Genomic DNA, 15,026 nt, shown 5'->3' with positions numbered 1-15,026 from the left:
TATTTTTCCTTCACTTGTCGCAAAATTAAATTCAAGTTTCAGCACACTTTTTATCATATTCATTTCCCATTTGTAAGAGTTAAGAGCTGCTATATCAAGCAGTTTTCATAATGAGGATGTCCTTAAAATATGAATTATATTCATCTGTCATGGAATAAACATTAATTTTTTAATTGGTATCTACTCATTATATCTCTTATAAGATCACTCTGTTGTGTGGATTATATCTGCCAAATTTTCTATAATTTTTGATTATTTAACAATACGTAGTGTAAAGACAGTGAGAGTGGTTTTTGTGGCCAACATATTAACTGTTCATTTAATAACGACAATAACTTAAAATCTTGATTTGCTTTATAATTTACGAGTCACTTTTATATTTGTAATATCACTTTAAAAATTTGTTACCTTAAGGAATGGATTTTTTTCTCAAATTAATAAGATTCTTATGTCAAGAAAACTGCCAATTTTCTGAGTCCAATTCAGGATTTTTTTCCAAATGCATTAAATTATTTAGAACAAGTCAATTTTAAATTAAATAGAAAACTCTGCAGAATGAATCACAGGTTCTCTCCTTCTATACATATTAAACTTTTGCCCTTTTTGAAGACTACTTCCATCATTAAAAATATGTCTTATGTGGAATCTCTTTCGGTATCAGGGCAGGAGAAGATTTTTATGAAACTTTTTACCACATTAATGATGTTTGTAAAAAAAAAAAAAAAAAAAGAGAAAAGAAAAATGAACCTGGTCACTACTAGCTTAAGATTCTTGTTTTCAGTTTAGCATAATGCATACAGATCAAAAAGAAAATCATAATAAATTAGCTTTAGAAGTATACTCTGCAAGAATTCTTAGTTCAAGTGTTAGTGGATTATGTCTATTCTGTAACATTTAACAACAAAAACATGGTGCAGTATTTTGTTGATTATGCCAAAGCAAGGGTTTTGAGAAATCACTGGCTTTTTCATATCTTTAAAGCTTGCCCTATTCGCGGGAAGGGGAAAACAAGAAAGGAAACATTTGCAAAAAAGCCACTTTGGTAATATCTGAGACAACACCATTCTTATTTCCCTGGGATTTTATTTCATTCTTGTAGGCTTAACATCTCACTGCATGAACAAAGAAAATATCATGTGAAAAGGGCTTCAGGCTAGCTACTTCCAAAAGGATTCAACCTTCCAAGTGCTATCAATATCATCCATACACCCACACAGTTAGCACTTTTGAATACATTTACTGAAAACCATTAATAAAGCAACAATCTTAGTCTGGTTCTTAACCATGTGTCACAGTGAAATAAGTTCATGTAAATCTGTGAACTGCACGACAATGATCAAATTAACAGTCATTTCAAGAAAAAATGCCCCTCAGGCTGAAAAATAATTAGTAGTCTCTCACTATCTTTTCCTCCTAATAAAAATCACGATATTATTGTTGACTGTGCTAATAAAACACCTCCCGTGACCCTGATGCAGCTTGATGTAAAATGTAAGGACTGTTCTATTGTGCAGTCTCACACATGTTTTATTAAACATTTCCATTTGGCTCTTCATCTGGGAACACAAGGGCCCATAGAAGCTGAAGAACTTTTGTCACAGTGTAATGTGACTCTCACTTGTTTATTGCTGCACTTAATAAAACACCCACTTTGAAATTCATTACCTTTGAAATTTAACTTTTAACTGCATAAACTGAATATTCAGAGTTTTGGGTATGAGCAGGAATAAGAGCAAGGGGACAGAAAAAACAAACAGGGGAAATCCATTTAGTGCATAAAGCAGCCCCAGGTTGGCACATACATTGCCATAAACATCAAGTCTGGGATTTTGATTTTTAGAAAAACATTGTATTGAGGAAGTCATAATGGTCACAGGTTGCTCAGCATATTTTCCTTTTGGTTATTTATATCCACTCCACAACTACTTCTTGAATGCTTCCGTACAAAAGAGCACTGCAGGGTTACGAAAAAGATATATAAGTCCTGTCCTCAAGGAGCTTATAAAAAATATGACAAATTGGATTTTGGTGCAGAACTGGATGATGAGCTAATGTTGGTTATTGATGCTTCCAAAATACAAACTGAGGATGAAATGTCAATTATCTTTAAAAAACAAAACAAGATAGAGAAACCTGACAAAGTCAGTGAATTAGTGAATCAGAACATTGGACAGCACCTGTATGTTGATATCACAAATCAGGAGAAACCTGGTTTCAGAAATCAACACAATTCAACAAAGGTTTTTGAACACGGCAACGAGAGCATGATATTGTCATTTCCCTCGAGTAGTTTGGAGTCCGGTGAAAGAAAATTCATGACCATAACTAATTATAATACAAACCAGGATATGGAAAGTTGTTCCAGTGACCATTTACTCTATAGCAGAATGTTTTTATTAGACTTTTATAAATTCTTAGAACTATACCTTTGAAGTAATGAATAATACATATGTTCCATGGAAAAAGCTGGGCATCTCAGGCACACATCATTTTAAGGTAATTTCTAATTTTTAAATACTATTAGAACACACATATAGGTTGACAACAGATACTGAGCAATTAGAAAGAGAGGACAAATATTGAGCTTACAGGAAATATTACAAGAGTATATGAGAAAAAAATTTGCAAAAGCAAAGGAAGTTTTGTTTTGCTTAATTTCTATTATGGAAGGGGCATCTCAGCACTCCTCTAAACTCCCTTTTCTCAAAGTGTGCTCCGTGGAATACTCTGTTAAAAAATGTTCTGAAGGTCCAGTAAGTTTGGAAATACTTGGTTATGCCAGGTTAAATATCTTTAAGGACTTTGATGTGATCGCATGGATCGTGAATCTCTAAGACAGAATGTTCCTTTCATAGAACATCTTAGGGACTATAATTCAGTAGAACAAATCTTGGGCATGCTGTAGATGACAACAAGAGCAAACTCGCAGGCCCCATTCCTGCAACGTGGGGTCTACAGGTCTGGATTTTTAACACACTCTCCAGGTGATTTCAGGGTAACTTCCTGGCATCATACCTTGGACTGATATTTGAGAGTTTCTGATGCTAAAGCTAAAACTTCGTATTTATTTATTTTTTAAATGTTTATTTCTTTATTCTTTGAGACAGTGAGAACATGAGCAGGGGAGGGGCAGAGAGAGAGGGATGGAGAGAACCTCAAGTAGGCTCCGCACTGACAGCATGAGCCTGATGCATGGCTTGATCCCATGAACTGTGAGATTATGACCTGAGCCAAAATCAAGAGTCTGACAGTTAAACGACCGAGCCACCCAGGTGCCTCTAAAGCTTCGCATTTAGGTATTACAAGTGAAGTAAGTTTCACAAATACTAGTTTCAGTATGATGGTAGATGTTAAAACACTGTTTCAGAAAGCTTCTCGATGGGCAGAAAAAAAGAAATGCTTCCCGAAACTGTCTTCTGTTGAAAGAGGAAAAATTTTCCATTACTTGAGTTCTGCTCTCCTTGGCATCGTAACAGTGTTGACACTTGGGAGAGAATAAGGAAGGAATTCCTGAATGTAACCTAGTGTTCAAGAGATCTGGCTGGTTATGTTTAGCACAATTATCATCTCCCCTGCTCATTGTTGCTTGCAGCATAGGCTTTTAAAATCCATTCATTTATTTTTACAAAGCAAAATCACCTTCTATCTCTCTTCTTTTCCTGGGCTGTAAGTAGCCAAGTGCTCATTAAAGTGAAGCAAGAGGAAAGGAGGTATATCATTGCCTTAGATATTACAAGCTGCTTGATGTCCAAATATTAACCATGCCACCCTGCGTCACTTCTACTTTATAAGATACACAAGCTGTTTTGATAAACTGTTTCTGCTCTTTGAGCCTTGCAACTTAAGGTCCATCAGGGAGCAAGCCCACAAAGGTGATAAAGAAAAGCAGATGGAACTGTCAAAGAAGGCCAAAGGCAAGAAGCAAAAGAAAAAATGTGTATTTTCTGGAAAAGTCAAGTCCATAAATTAAATTGTTTTTATCTACTGCTCTCCCAAAAGATGTGATTTTTGTGACCAACGTTGTCCACAGCATGTAAGATGGTACTGGCACTGATCTTTCTAAAAGAGCGAGAGTTAACGCCACTACCATTAGGACGATCCTATCAAAGAATTGTGGGGGAAATAAGTGTAATTGTCTTAACAGTTAGAGTCTTCCATTCTTCTTCTCACATTCTATATTTACAAACACTGATAAAATTATAGCCTCTGTTCAGGTAATTTTTGTCCTTAGGAATCAATGTAATTTAGAGTTAAGGATAAATCAGTTACAGCACAAAATCTGGTATCTTACCTCATTTCTTAAATAGATTTTATTTATTTATTTATTTGTTTTTATATTTTTTAATATGAAATTTATTGTCAAATTGGTTTCCATACAACATCTTAAAATGATTTATAATGGCTTTTTAAAGACACACATTTTTAACCTGCTCCTTTATTTATAAAAATTATTTTTGTGATGCACATTTCTAAATCAATATGCATCAGGGGACTGAACCTTTTGTTTTTAAACATTCTACAGTGTATATAGGAAACAAAAATTCTGGCTCACGGTAGCCCTGTGATGGATGGATGAATGAACAAAGCCAAGTGATACACATAAATACAATTTCTCCTTCAATTATTCAAGTTCTAGCTGTGAATATGATCTTGATTTGCCACTATGATGTACATGTTTATGCTTAAATGTTTAAATTATGTTTAAATTATGCTCAGATGTAGTTTTCCTGTTGTAGTTAGTCTGTCTATATGGCAAATCATTCCCGGTCTTAGTGCCTTAAAGCAACACTTTAGTTTCATTTCTCATATTTTTGTCAATGAATTGAACACAGAAAAATCTGGGTAACTTTTCACTTGGGCTTTCTCATGGGTTTGTAAACAAATGGTGGCTGGCGCTGGTGTAATATGAAGGTCTGATTGGGCTAAACATCCAAGATGGTGGTCAGTTCATGCTGGACGTCACTTGTGAGCTCAGCTAGAGCTGTTGACCAGGGCATCCACATGTGGCCTTTCCATGTAGCTCTCTCACGTAGCCTCTTACAGGTTCTGAGAGGAAGCATCATAAGTGCAGTATACCAGGCAATGCAGGGGAAACTGCAAAGCTTCTTATGACCTACTTTGAAAATCCCAGGATCTCTCTTTGTACCATTCTATAGAAAAAGACAAGTCACTAAGCCCAGGCAAGAAGAGGGGAACTAAATTCCATCTTTTGTTGTGAGAAGCAGTGTACACATACAGAGAGGGAAGAAATTGATGGTATTTAGCTTGAACTATCACAGCTTTTTAGGGGTTCTACTCTCTTCAAAGATGCACACATGTCTCAAAGTTAAAGTGAAAAATTTCAGTGAAAGCACTTTTGCCTTTTGATATAAAGAGGCCCCAAACCATTTCACTGTCTCTGGGTTTATCTGCACTTGAGGCAGAGGAATGGTAACAAAACTCACGAATGGAACTTCTACCATTTCCACTGAATGTAAGTATTGCCAATAATTTTATGCCTTGCCATCGATGTGGCAAGTATGGCAAATATTTGATAAACTCTGAAACACCAAGAAAAATAGTTACCTTTGCTTTACCTAGAGTAACAGACTGCTGAACAAAGTGGATGAGGAATCAGATTTCTTATTTCATTTACATCTCCATGGAGCAAATATTAATAATCCTAGTTTGCAAATGAGGCTCAAAAGGTTAAGTGATTTTTTTTTTTGCTTTAAATTGCACAATTAATGAGTAGTAAAACTGACATTCCAGCCTAGAGACTGCGCTTTTTTCACTACACACGCTGCTTCCACGAGAAGTGAATAAACACTGTGTAAACCTGTGGAAGAATTGGAGGTAAAAGAATGGAAGGAAGGCAAGAATTAGATGCAGTAGGAGCTGGGGATCACCGCACTGAGAAACTTTTGTTTTCTGCTTAGTTGTTCCAACAAATATTTTCTACAACCCTATATCGCAGTGATGGTCTTATAGCAACAACAGTCTGGGAAAAATTAAAAAAGAAAACAAAGGCTTAGATGTGGGGAGCGGAGGGGGAGAGAATAATGCTGTGGGGGTCATGGAAGCAGCAGCCGGGATGAGGCGCAGAGTGGCTGGAGATGGTGTGTGGGAAATACTCTGACAAGGGAAGAACAATGAGATACATGGAGAGATGGGAGAGGTGACCCCTTCTCTCCCTCAGTGCTCTCACCCCTGCTGCTGAATAGCCTTTTGGGCCTGTATAGAGCTTGAGGAAGACTGTGAAAGAAAAGTGAAGAACATCCATGCTGCCGGTTGCATGGCACTCTGATTTTTTTCTCTTTCCACTGTTTGAAAACAAAACAAAACGAGACAGCATGCCCATAGCAAAATGAATTAATTTAAAATTTCAGCAACAGCAAAGAAATATAAGGCAGCAAATGAAACACACTACTTCCCAATTATACAGTATTTTGTTTCTGTTCCAGAATTATGTTTGTAGCTCAATCTTAAAAACAGAAGGAAAATAGTATGAGTCGCAGCTACTTTATTTGATTCATTCTATTTCTCTAAACAGTATATAATTATTTTAAAATAGAGTTAATTTTTTTCCTTAAGAAATCACTTTGACAAAATTACAAAAAAGAAAGGAATATAATAAAAGTGTTAAAAATCACTTATTATGCTATTATTCTTTACAACTGATTTATATATGTTAGTAGTTGAGAGTCTAATTGAGGCAAAATATTGTTCGGAAAGCTTAAAATCTCAGCAAAACCTGCCTCCTAAAAAATCAGGCCAAATAGGCACTTTTCTGTTACATATTTTTGAATAGATTCCTATCTTTTAGGGGTTAAGTGGTCTCAAATTATTTTTGATAACACTGATGTACATTTCAATCCATGAGAGAAAATCGCATAGTTGAAAGGATACCAAATTTAATGCCATTCTTTTTCTAATTCTTATCTACGCATTCATCTATATCCATCCCGGCTATTGTGAATAATAACCGCTTACTATTTTATGATCCATGTTTTTTGCTGCAAAGTGCACAAAAGTAATTAAGCCAAATTGAGACAATTATAGAAATACACTATTCAATAACCAAGTTGCCAAAAAAGTTTTACTGTACCCTAAGGAGGCAAAAAAAAAAAAAAAAAAATTGCCTAGACAGCAGTAATATCATTCCACATGTTACATTTATTCCTGCACGCCAGCCAAGCTCAAATTAATTGTACTGACGAAACTTTTCTTCTTGGAGAAAATTAAAGATATGCTGTTGTCAACACTCGAGCACAACCTTGGCGACACTTAAACGCAGGGAAGGGTGTGACATCCTGGCCCGGCTGCCTCGCGCTAATTAATCACTCTGGTATTTAGGGCCATTCAAGCAGACACATTAATGGGGAATAATTAGTGTATCTTTGTTCCAGCTCAGCTTTGCACACCAGACACTCTTGGGGAGAGAGGGGAGTTTGCAGAGCGTGAGCCATTAGCACGTGCATAGTTTCACTTCTGTTCAGCAAGTTCTTCTGAGATTGAGAGAGAGGCCAAATTAGCAGACGTGTGACTGGGGTTAGGACACCCTTCTGGAAAGAAAGACCTCTGTTTGGGTCTCAGCTTTCAGAAGCAAGTTGTTAATCCAGATACTGAATCTCATGAAATACAATTAAACCTCAGGGGGAAAAAATAATAATTTCAGGAACCAAAACCATGTCTTTTCCAAAGTATAGTGAACACACCTATTTTTCTTTATATTACTTACGTGTATTTATACATCCCATAGATAAACTCAACCGGCAGAAATTTCACATTTTTCCTTATTACTGTTGCTTTTGTGCATTTTTATTTAAAATGGATTTTTATCAACAAATAGTATTTATAAATTTTGTAATTAAATAGTGTAGACCATTTAACCTCTCTGCAGTTAGTAAGAACTCTCTGCAGATACTCCCTATGGCCATAAAACTTAATTTGTTTCTTCTGATAGGAATCAGAGTAGAAAATTCAGACAAAGTCTCCATATACAGTGTGACCACCACAGTACTGATTAAATTTTGTCTCATTTTATACTGCTGACTAGCTTCACTGTGTACTTTGACTCAGTTAAGGCACCATTTCTTACCGCATATACTTAAAAACTAAAACTTAAATGTTGACATTTACTAGATTGAGAAACTTTCATGATTTTGTCTCACTACAAATAAATCAGAGAGAAAACCAACTGATTCATCAGAGCTCAGATTCTCCTGGATTAAACACCAGCTTTACTTTAATACATAGCTTTCTTCCCTCGCCAGACAAAAACATCCGATTTTTCCACAAATAATACTTTGAACACCAGATCTTATTCTGATGCTAAACTATTTCTGAGCTTTTTACGAGTAACAGTTTGCTATATAAAGAACTAATCTAAACACACTGCAAATAATTGTGTGAATATATGTATATACATTCACATAATCACACTTATTTTAATACCATATGTGTGACTGATCCTTAAATACTTTTTTTTCATTTTTCTGCAATTTTTGTAAGGGAGGACTTTGATTATCTAAGTATGTTTGCTGTGTTCGATGACTACTTTCTACATTTCATTATACCTAGCACTCTCCAGCTTTGTCCCTTAACAGTCAAGGCAGGAGTGATTGCTGTAGCAGCACAGAGAACATTCCTGCAAATTCCACACCCACTGTAGGAAGGTGCAGACCCCTGATCCCCTCATTTTCAGAGGGCAAGGGAACCACGTGGAAGGGCAGGCCTGAGAGGGTGAGGAGCTGATGCAAAGGGAGACCACACAATGAGAAGACAGACCACACTCTGGACCCGGCTATCAATCCTTTAGTAAGGAAATTCCACCACTGAAACACAAAAATGAAATGAGCGTGGGGCATCTGTGAGTGGGTTTAGTCCTATTAGCAGCACATCATGTAATATAGTATAAAGGAGGAATTTCCTCAGCTGGGATATATCATAATTTGGGATACTGTTTTACCACATCCACCTTCTAGGCTTTATAAAACCAGGATATTGTTAGGCATAATGCTCTTGAATTTGTGCTGGTGGAGGAGGGGGGGGGGAAGCCAATCACAAAACCACACATTCTTGCAATTTCTTAGAGGCGAGAAATGAATCTCTTCAGTCTCCTCCGAGATACTAAATTACTGCCTACGATAAGCCCAGATGCCATTAGAAAGGCTTCCATCCTGGGAGTGGGTCCTCCTAGATCTTTGAAGGTGCCTAATCCTCATTAAAGGCAAACCCTGGGCGTAGGAGGGGCTGCGCCTGCATCAAGGCACCTGGCGATGACTAAAAGCGCTGGCCCCATGCGCGGCTGCCGCTGAGCAGCAGAATGTAATTTAGTCGCACCAGCGGGAGCAGGGGTCAATGATTTTATATTAATGGGGATCACGACAGTTCTAAGCTGTGGCGTGCTTTGAAATAAGTGTTGTACAAGGCGGCAAAGAGAGCTCGGCTGAGGAAATGAGCTGTGTCACTGTCTCCTCATGCCTTGCAGCAAACACTGGGATGTTTTTAGTTGCTACAGACTCCGTACCATCATAATATTTTATAAACAACAATTACCTATTTCACTTTGAGAAACTCAAACTCTGAAAGTAAGGCTGCTAAAGATGAGGAAATTCCTTTCGAATCCAAATAGGGTCCACGTGTGTGGCCAGGGAATGCGCCATGGATGGGGTGCTCAGAGCTGAGAACTAACTTATATGAATAAGTTTACATGTACTACGGGTAGTTGTTGTGCTATTATTAAAGGACGATGTTTCGTTACCATACCTTGACAGGCTATCAAAGTGTCCACACCTAAAACAAAAGAAATGGAGAAGGAGTTAGAGACGATGGTTTTAAACTGTGGTCAGTACTGGATCTTTGTCTGCAGCTGAAAATACTATTATCAGAACTTAATCCAAAATTTCTCTAAAATATAAAATTATTCTCAAACATCTTTTCAGGAATACCAGATTTAAACTTCACATTAAATTTTCAGCAGATCACTATTAATCTTTTTCCAATTAATAACTGGCTCTGAGGGCAAGGAATTATTTCTGTCAGCATCTCTGAGAGCACGGAAAAGAAGCAAAATAAGAGTTTTTCTAGACCTCAGGGATGGTCTAGGCGTGCATTGTATATAGAAAATAATACAGGTATAACGAGGAAGGAAGTTTAGATTTTCTACATTTTCAAAATTTCTTTTGAAGTAAACAGGTCAGAAATACCTGAGACAAGAGGGGTAAACATATCAGCTCTTCCATATGAGACTGATTAGGGAGAACTCTTTCATTAAGTGGATACCAGCTACCGAAGAGTTATAAAAACATTCAGCTGTGAAAAAGTTGGATATGATGATCAGAAAAAATAGTCTATTCTTATAAATTTCCACCTAGTAAAACAATTAATTTTCAGTATTTCTCTCATGCACAAGAAGAGTCCTGGCTGGTTTGGGGTAAGTGAACCACTATTGGAAAACAAAGTGGTACCATAGGACATTGAATTACACATCATCTGAAAAACACTTTCTATAAAACACAATCCAGGTTCAGCTAGCTTATTAGAGATATACTTTCCAAACATGATCTGTGAAACAATAGTGCCATGACAGATGTTTTGTGCAAAAGCTCTCATACATTCAGATAAATATATAAAGATTCTACAGTCAGATATGTTTAAGAAACACCGCATTGTATAAGAGTTTTTTTTTTTTTTTCATATTCCTGGAGAACATCAGCATATTAAAGGCTCTGAGAAGTCCTGAAATAAAGATTCTCTTTAGTTTCCTTCAGATCTTTATCTATCCAACTAATTTTATTATTACATCCCTCCACCCCCCTGCCCTGAACCTATTAACATCCCCTTCTCTGAAACATACTTTGGGACATGCTGTATTAGAGTTCACTGAGCTCGTGAATATGAATTTTTATTAAGTGGAGCTAGTAGATGTTATCTCAGCCCCAAGTTTATTCCCTTGAACATAGGAACTGGTTAATGTAAGATCTGGGTTGTTAATTATCAGTTAATTAAAATCTCAGACTTTCAGAAAGTGCAATAATCTACATGGTATTTATAAATTAATATGCAAAATAATCGGAGGGATATTCTTATTCCCAGGAACAAAAGGGCAGAAAACACTAGGATGTTTCTCTCTATAAATGTGAAGAATGAGAGTAACCAAAGATTGGGTTTTGATGTGGAGACCTAACTAATTCATCATACTTCAAAATAATCTGGAATATGGAATGATTTGGATATTCCAAGACTGGAGGAGACACATACAGTTTTGTTGGGATAATCCAACCCAGAACTGGGCTAGTTGAATGGGGCACTCATGCACAAAATATAGGGGACAACACAAAACTCAGTAACCAAGATATATAATATTTTAATCAATATTTAAAAATAAAATTTGTACAAATAAATCAAAAACAAAATATCAGCATTTTAAACAAAGACAGGATTAGTGTTACAGATGGCTCAATACAGCACTGGGAATAAGAAAATACCAGGAGACAAACGGCAGGAAGAAAGAGACACTTAATTGGGAGTCCAAATTAGTTCTGATACTTTCTGCTAGTAAATAGCCATATACTTTAGAATAACATATTAATATACCATGTCTCTGTTTATTCCTCTAAGGAGAGAACAGAATTTCTTAAACTGTTCTGAGAACAATTTGTTCAATGAGATGTTAATAGGTGTTCAGCAAAAAACAAAGACGGGAAGTAATTCTGATATCAACCATGTTTGAGAAAAGCTGTATTGAATTTGGTCAGATTTCTTTGCTACAGAACTTCCCAGAATTTTTAACATTCTAATATATTTTGTGATGGTCTTATTAGAAAATAGAGTACACAACAAATAGAACATTTATTATCATCTTGCACAGATTATGCAAAATGTTAAAACAATTAATCAAAGTTCCATGGCGCCTGGGTGGCTCAGTTGGTTAAGCGTCCAACTTTGGCTCAGGTCATGATTTCGGGGTCTGTGAGTTCGAGCCCTGTATTGGGCTCTGTGCTGACAGCTCAGAACCTGGAGCCTGTTTCAGATTCTGTGTCTCCCCCTCTCTCTGCCCCTCCCCTGCTCACACTATGTCTCTCTCTCTCAAAAATAAACATTAAAATAAAAAAGAATTAGAAAAAATGATCTAAGTTCCCTCTTCCCTGGAAAACTTTAAAATTCTAGGGATTTTTTAGAGGTTATGTGTATACAGGAAATAGGAATTTAATTCAAATTAAAACTGTATTGAAAAAATACTTTTAACTGTGTTTACAGAAATCTATGTTTCTACAAACATTTATAGCATAACAAAGTGACTTCATATTCAAGTTCCCTAAAACAGAGGACCTACATGTCTTCAACAGCCAAAAATAAATGTTATGGTAGATTAGGACTGAAGTTCTAGTACTGGAACCTTACAAAAGACATGTGAAGAATGGAAAGTGAACATTGTAGAAAAAATGACCACCATAAGTAGATGAGAGTAGGTGGGAAATGTTATTTTATGGGAACACATATTTTTCATTAATTTTTTTTTATGTTTTTACTTTATTTTTGAGAGAGAGACAGAGTGCAAGTGGAGGAGGGGCAGAGAGAGAGGGAGACAGGATCTGAGGCAGGCTCCAGGCTCCGAGCTGTCCGCACAGAGCCTGACGTGGGACTTGAACTCACGGACTTCAAGATCATGACCTGAGCCGAAGTCAGACACCCAACTGACTGAGCCACCCAGGCACCCCATGGGAACACATATTTTTAAAGATGCTTCAGTATATGAAATTTAAGAATCAGTGTTAAAAAGGACTGTCAGTCATAAAGCCCCACATACATATGCACAAATAAATAAACAGACACAAACATGTAAATTATATGTATTTGAACAAATGGGTATTAAAGCTTGAAAGGGGTATTTTTTCACAATTGAATAAATTTATTCTCTAAAAATAATACGTTTATTTATTTATTTATTTATTTATTTATTTATTTATTTACAAACTTTTCAAGTACAAACCTCGAACATGTGAAAGACATTCTAAGGACAAATATAACAGGATTGCTAAACCCAAGCTGACTAAAAGTGTACTCACAATATAATCCGGCATAAAAATAAATAAAATTCTCTATTATCACAATAGCAACAATAATGTACACATAATAGATTGTGGATGAATCAGCTATTCTAATTCTAGTTCCAAAAGAAAACAATGATTCATTTAAAAGTCGATGTTTTGTTTGGTGTCACATTGGGATACTGCTGATTCCAGCATTAAAATATAAAGCATCCACCAAAAAGGGTATTTTTTAAAACATATAAAAATCCCTATACTCAGAGGTGACAAAATAATGTCACTCAAGAAATTATCAATGGCTTCCAAAATGCTTTTGAAAAAAATGATGAAAAACAGAACTATGGATTTAATAATACATTTAGCCAGTTTTTTTTTTTTTTTTTTGAGAAGCTTGTTATCAAGTAGACTACTAAATATTGTACAAAGTGCCTCTTCAATCCTGTGTCCAAAACAAATTACTGAATTGGAATTTTCATGAATCTAATAGATATTATTTATCTTTAAACTTTGTGAGAAATGCAGGTGTTTTCTTCTATAACTACATGCCAATATTGCCAACCTATGACTGATATATAACATCTAATGTTTTCAGCTCATTCTCTTAAACCCCATTTTTAACAACCCTCGATTCCAGAGGACCTGGAAGTCAATAATCTATTGACTCGACTAGATTTTTATGGTCTTCATCCTTGTGTCCCCACTCACCTGTTTACACAGCTTACCTTCCTCAGTTAGTTCTATTTACTCCCCCACATACACTTCAAATTCCCTCACTCCTTTTCAAGTCATTGTAACAAATAGCAATACAACCAAACTGGTTAAATCCAACTCCGTCTCTTCCGGCACGTACATTTGTACTGAGTATGGCTGGAGAAACACACACACAGAATGCTTCCTGAACTCACATTACATTTATAATCACAAACCTCAACTGTGTTCTGGGTGCTCAATGGTACTATAGTTCCATTCACTCTCTCCATCACCTACAATGATGATTTACTCAGATCTCCTCCTCCTAAAATTCTCCAGTTGTTCCTCCCTCATGTTCGCTCTCAGCAACCACCTTGCTTTCTATTTCACTGAGAAAACAGAAACTTATTCAAGAGAATTTCCACAAGCTTACTGAATTTTCTTAATTCTGGCAATCTGCTTTTGACTATATATTCTGCCTTTTCTGCTATTACTGTGGAAAGTCTTGATTTGGTCCATTGTTACCTCTTTGCCGTTATCACCCGTCCCTTCCTTTCCACTGCCCCCAACCCAGCTCATTATGTTATAACCACATTGGCCTTTCTGTTGCTCCTCCAAAAAACGTAGCATGTTCCTAACTCACGCCTTTGAACTGCTCTTTCATTTGCCTCTAATAGTTTTAGCTTGAATAGTCACATGACTTGTTTTCTTCTTTCCTTCAGGTCTTTAGTCACCTGTCACCTACTCAATGAGCAATTCCCTGAATATCTTGTCTAAAATTGTACATACGCAGGGGAGCCTGGGTGGCTCAGTCAGTTAGGCGTCTGACTTTGGCTCAGGTCAAGATCTCACCGCTCATGAGTTCGAGCCCCACGCCGTCTCTGTGCTAACAGCTCAGAGCCCAGAGCCTGCTTCAGATTCTGTGTCTCCTTCTCTCTCTGCCCCTCCCCTGCTTGTGCTCTCTCTCTCAAAAGTGAATAAACATTATAAAAAAATAAAAAAAAATAAAATTGTACATACACACACACACACAGACATACTCCCTATATCACTACTCTGGCTTTTCTCCACTGCTTGTATCATTATCTCACATACTACATACCTAAATATTATTTTCTTTGAAATACAATTTACATATTATTTTGTTTATTATATATTTCACTTATTTAGAGTGTAAGCTCCACAGGGCAGGTGTTTCTTCTTTGGCTCTATTCACTGCTGTGTCCCCCACACCTATAATAGGGCTGGAACATAATAGGTGCCTTGAAACATACTTATTGACTAATGATTTCATTTGAGTTT

At 36.4% G+C, this 15,026-nt stretch overlaps 1 long non-coding RNA gene across 1 annotated transcript in view; it reads right to left on the bottom strand.

Moving 5' to 3' along the window:
• LOC147581105 (uncharacterized) overlaps positions 1-15,026 on the bottom strand; it is a 280,066-nt gene that overhangs the window by 126,131 nt on the left and 138,909 nt on the right. The window contains exon 3 of the long non-coding RNA XR_015251414.1: positions 9,751-9,777. This is a non-coding gene — a long non-coding RNA (uncharacterized LOC147581105). The remainder of the gene's footprint in view (positions 1-9,750; positions 9,778-15,026) is intronic.

Source organism: Puma concolor, chromosome B2 (assembly GCF_028749965.1).
Source record: "Puma concolor isolate L17-30 chromosome B2, mPumCon1.1.hap2, whole genome shotgun sequence".
Taxonomy (NCBI): domain Eukaryota; kingdom Metazoa; phylum Chordata; class Mammalia; order Carnivora; family Felidae; genus Puma; species Puma concolor.
Note: the sequence above shows the minus strand (reverse complement) of the source record. Positions and strands in the feature narration are given on the sequence as shown.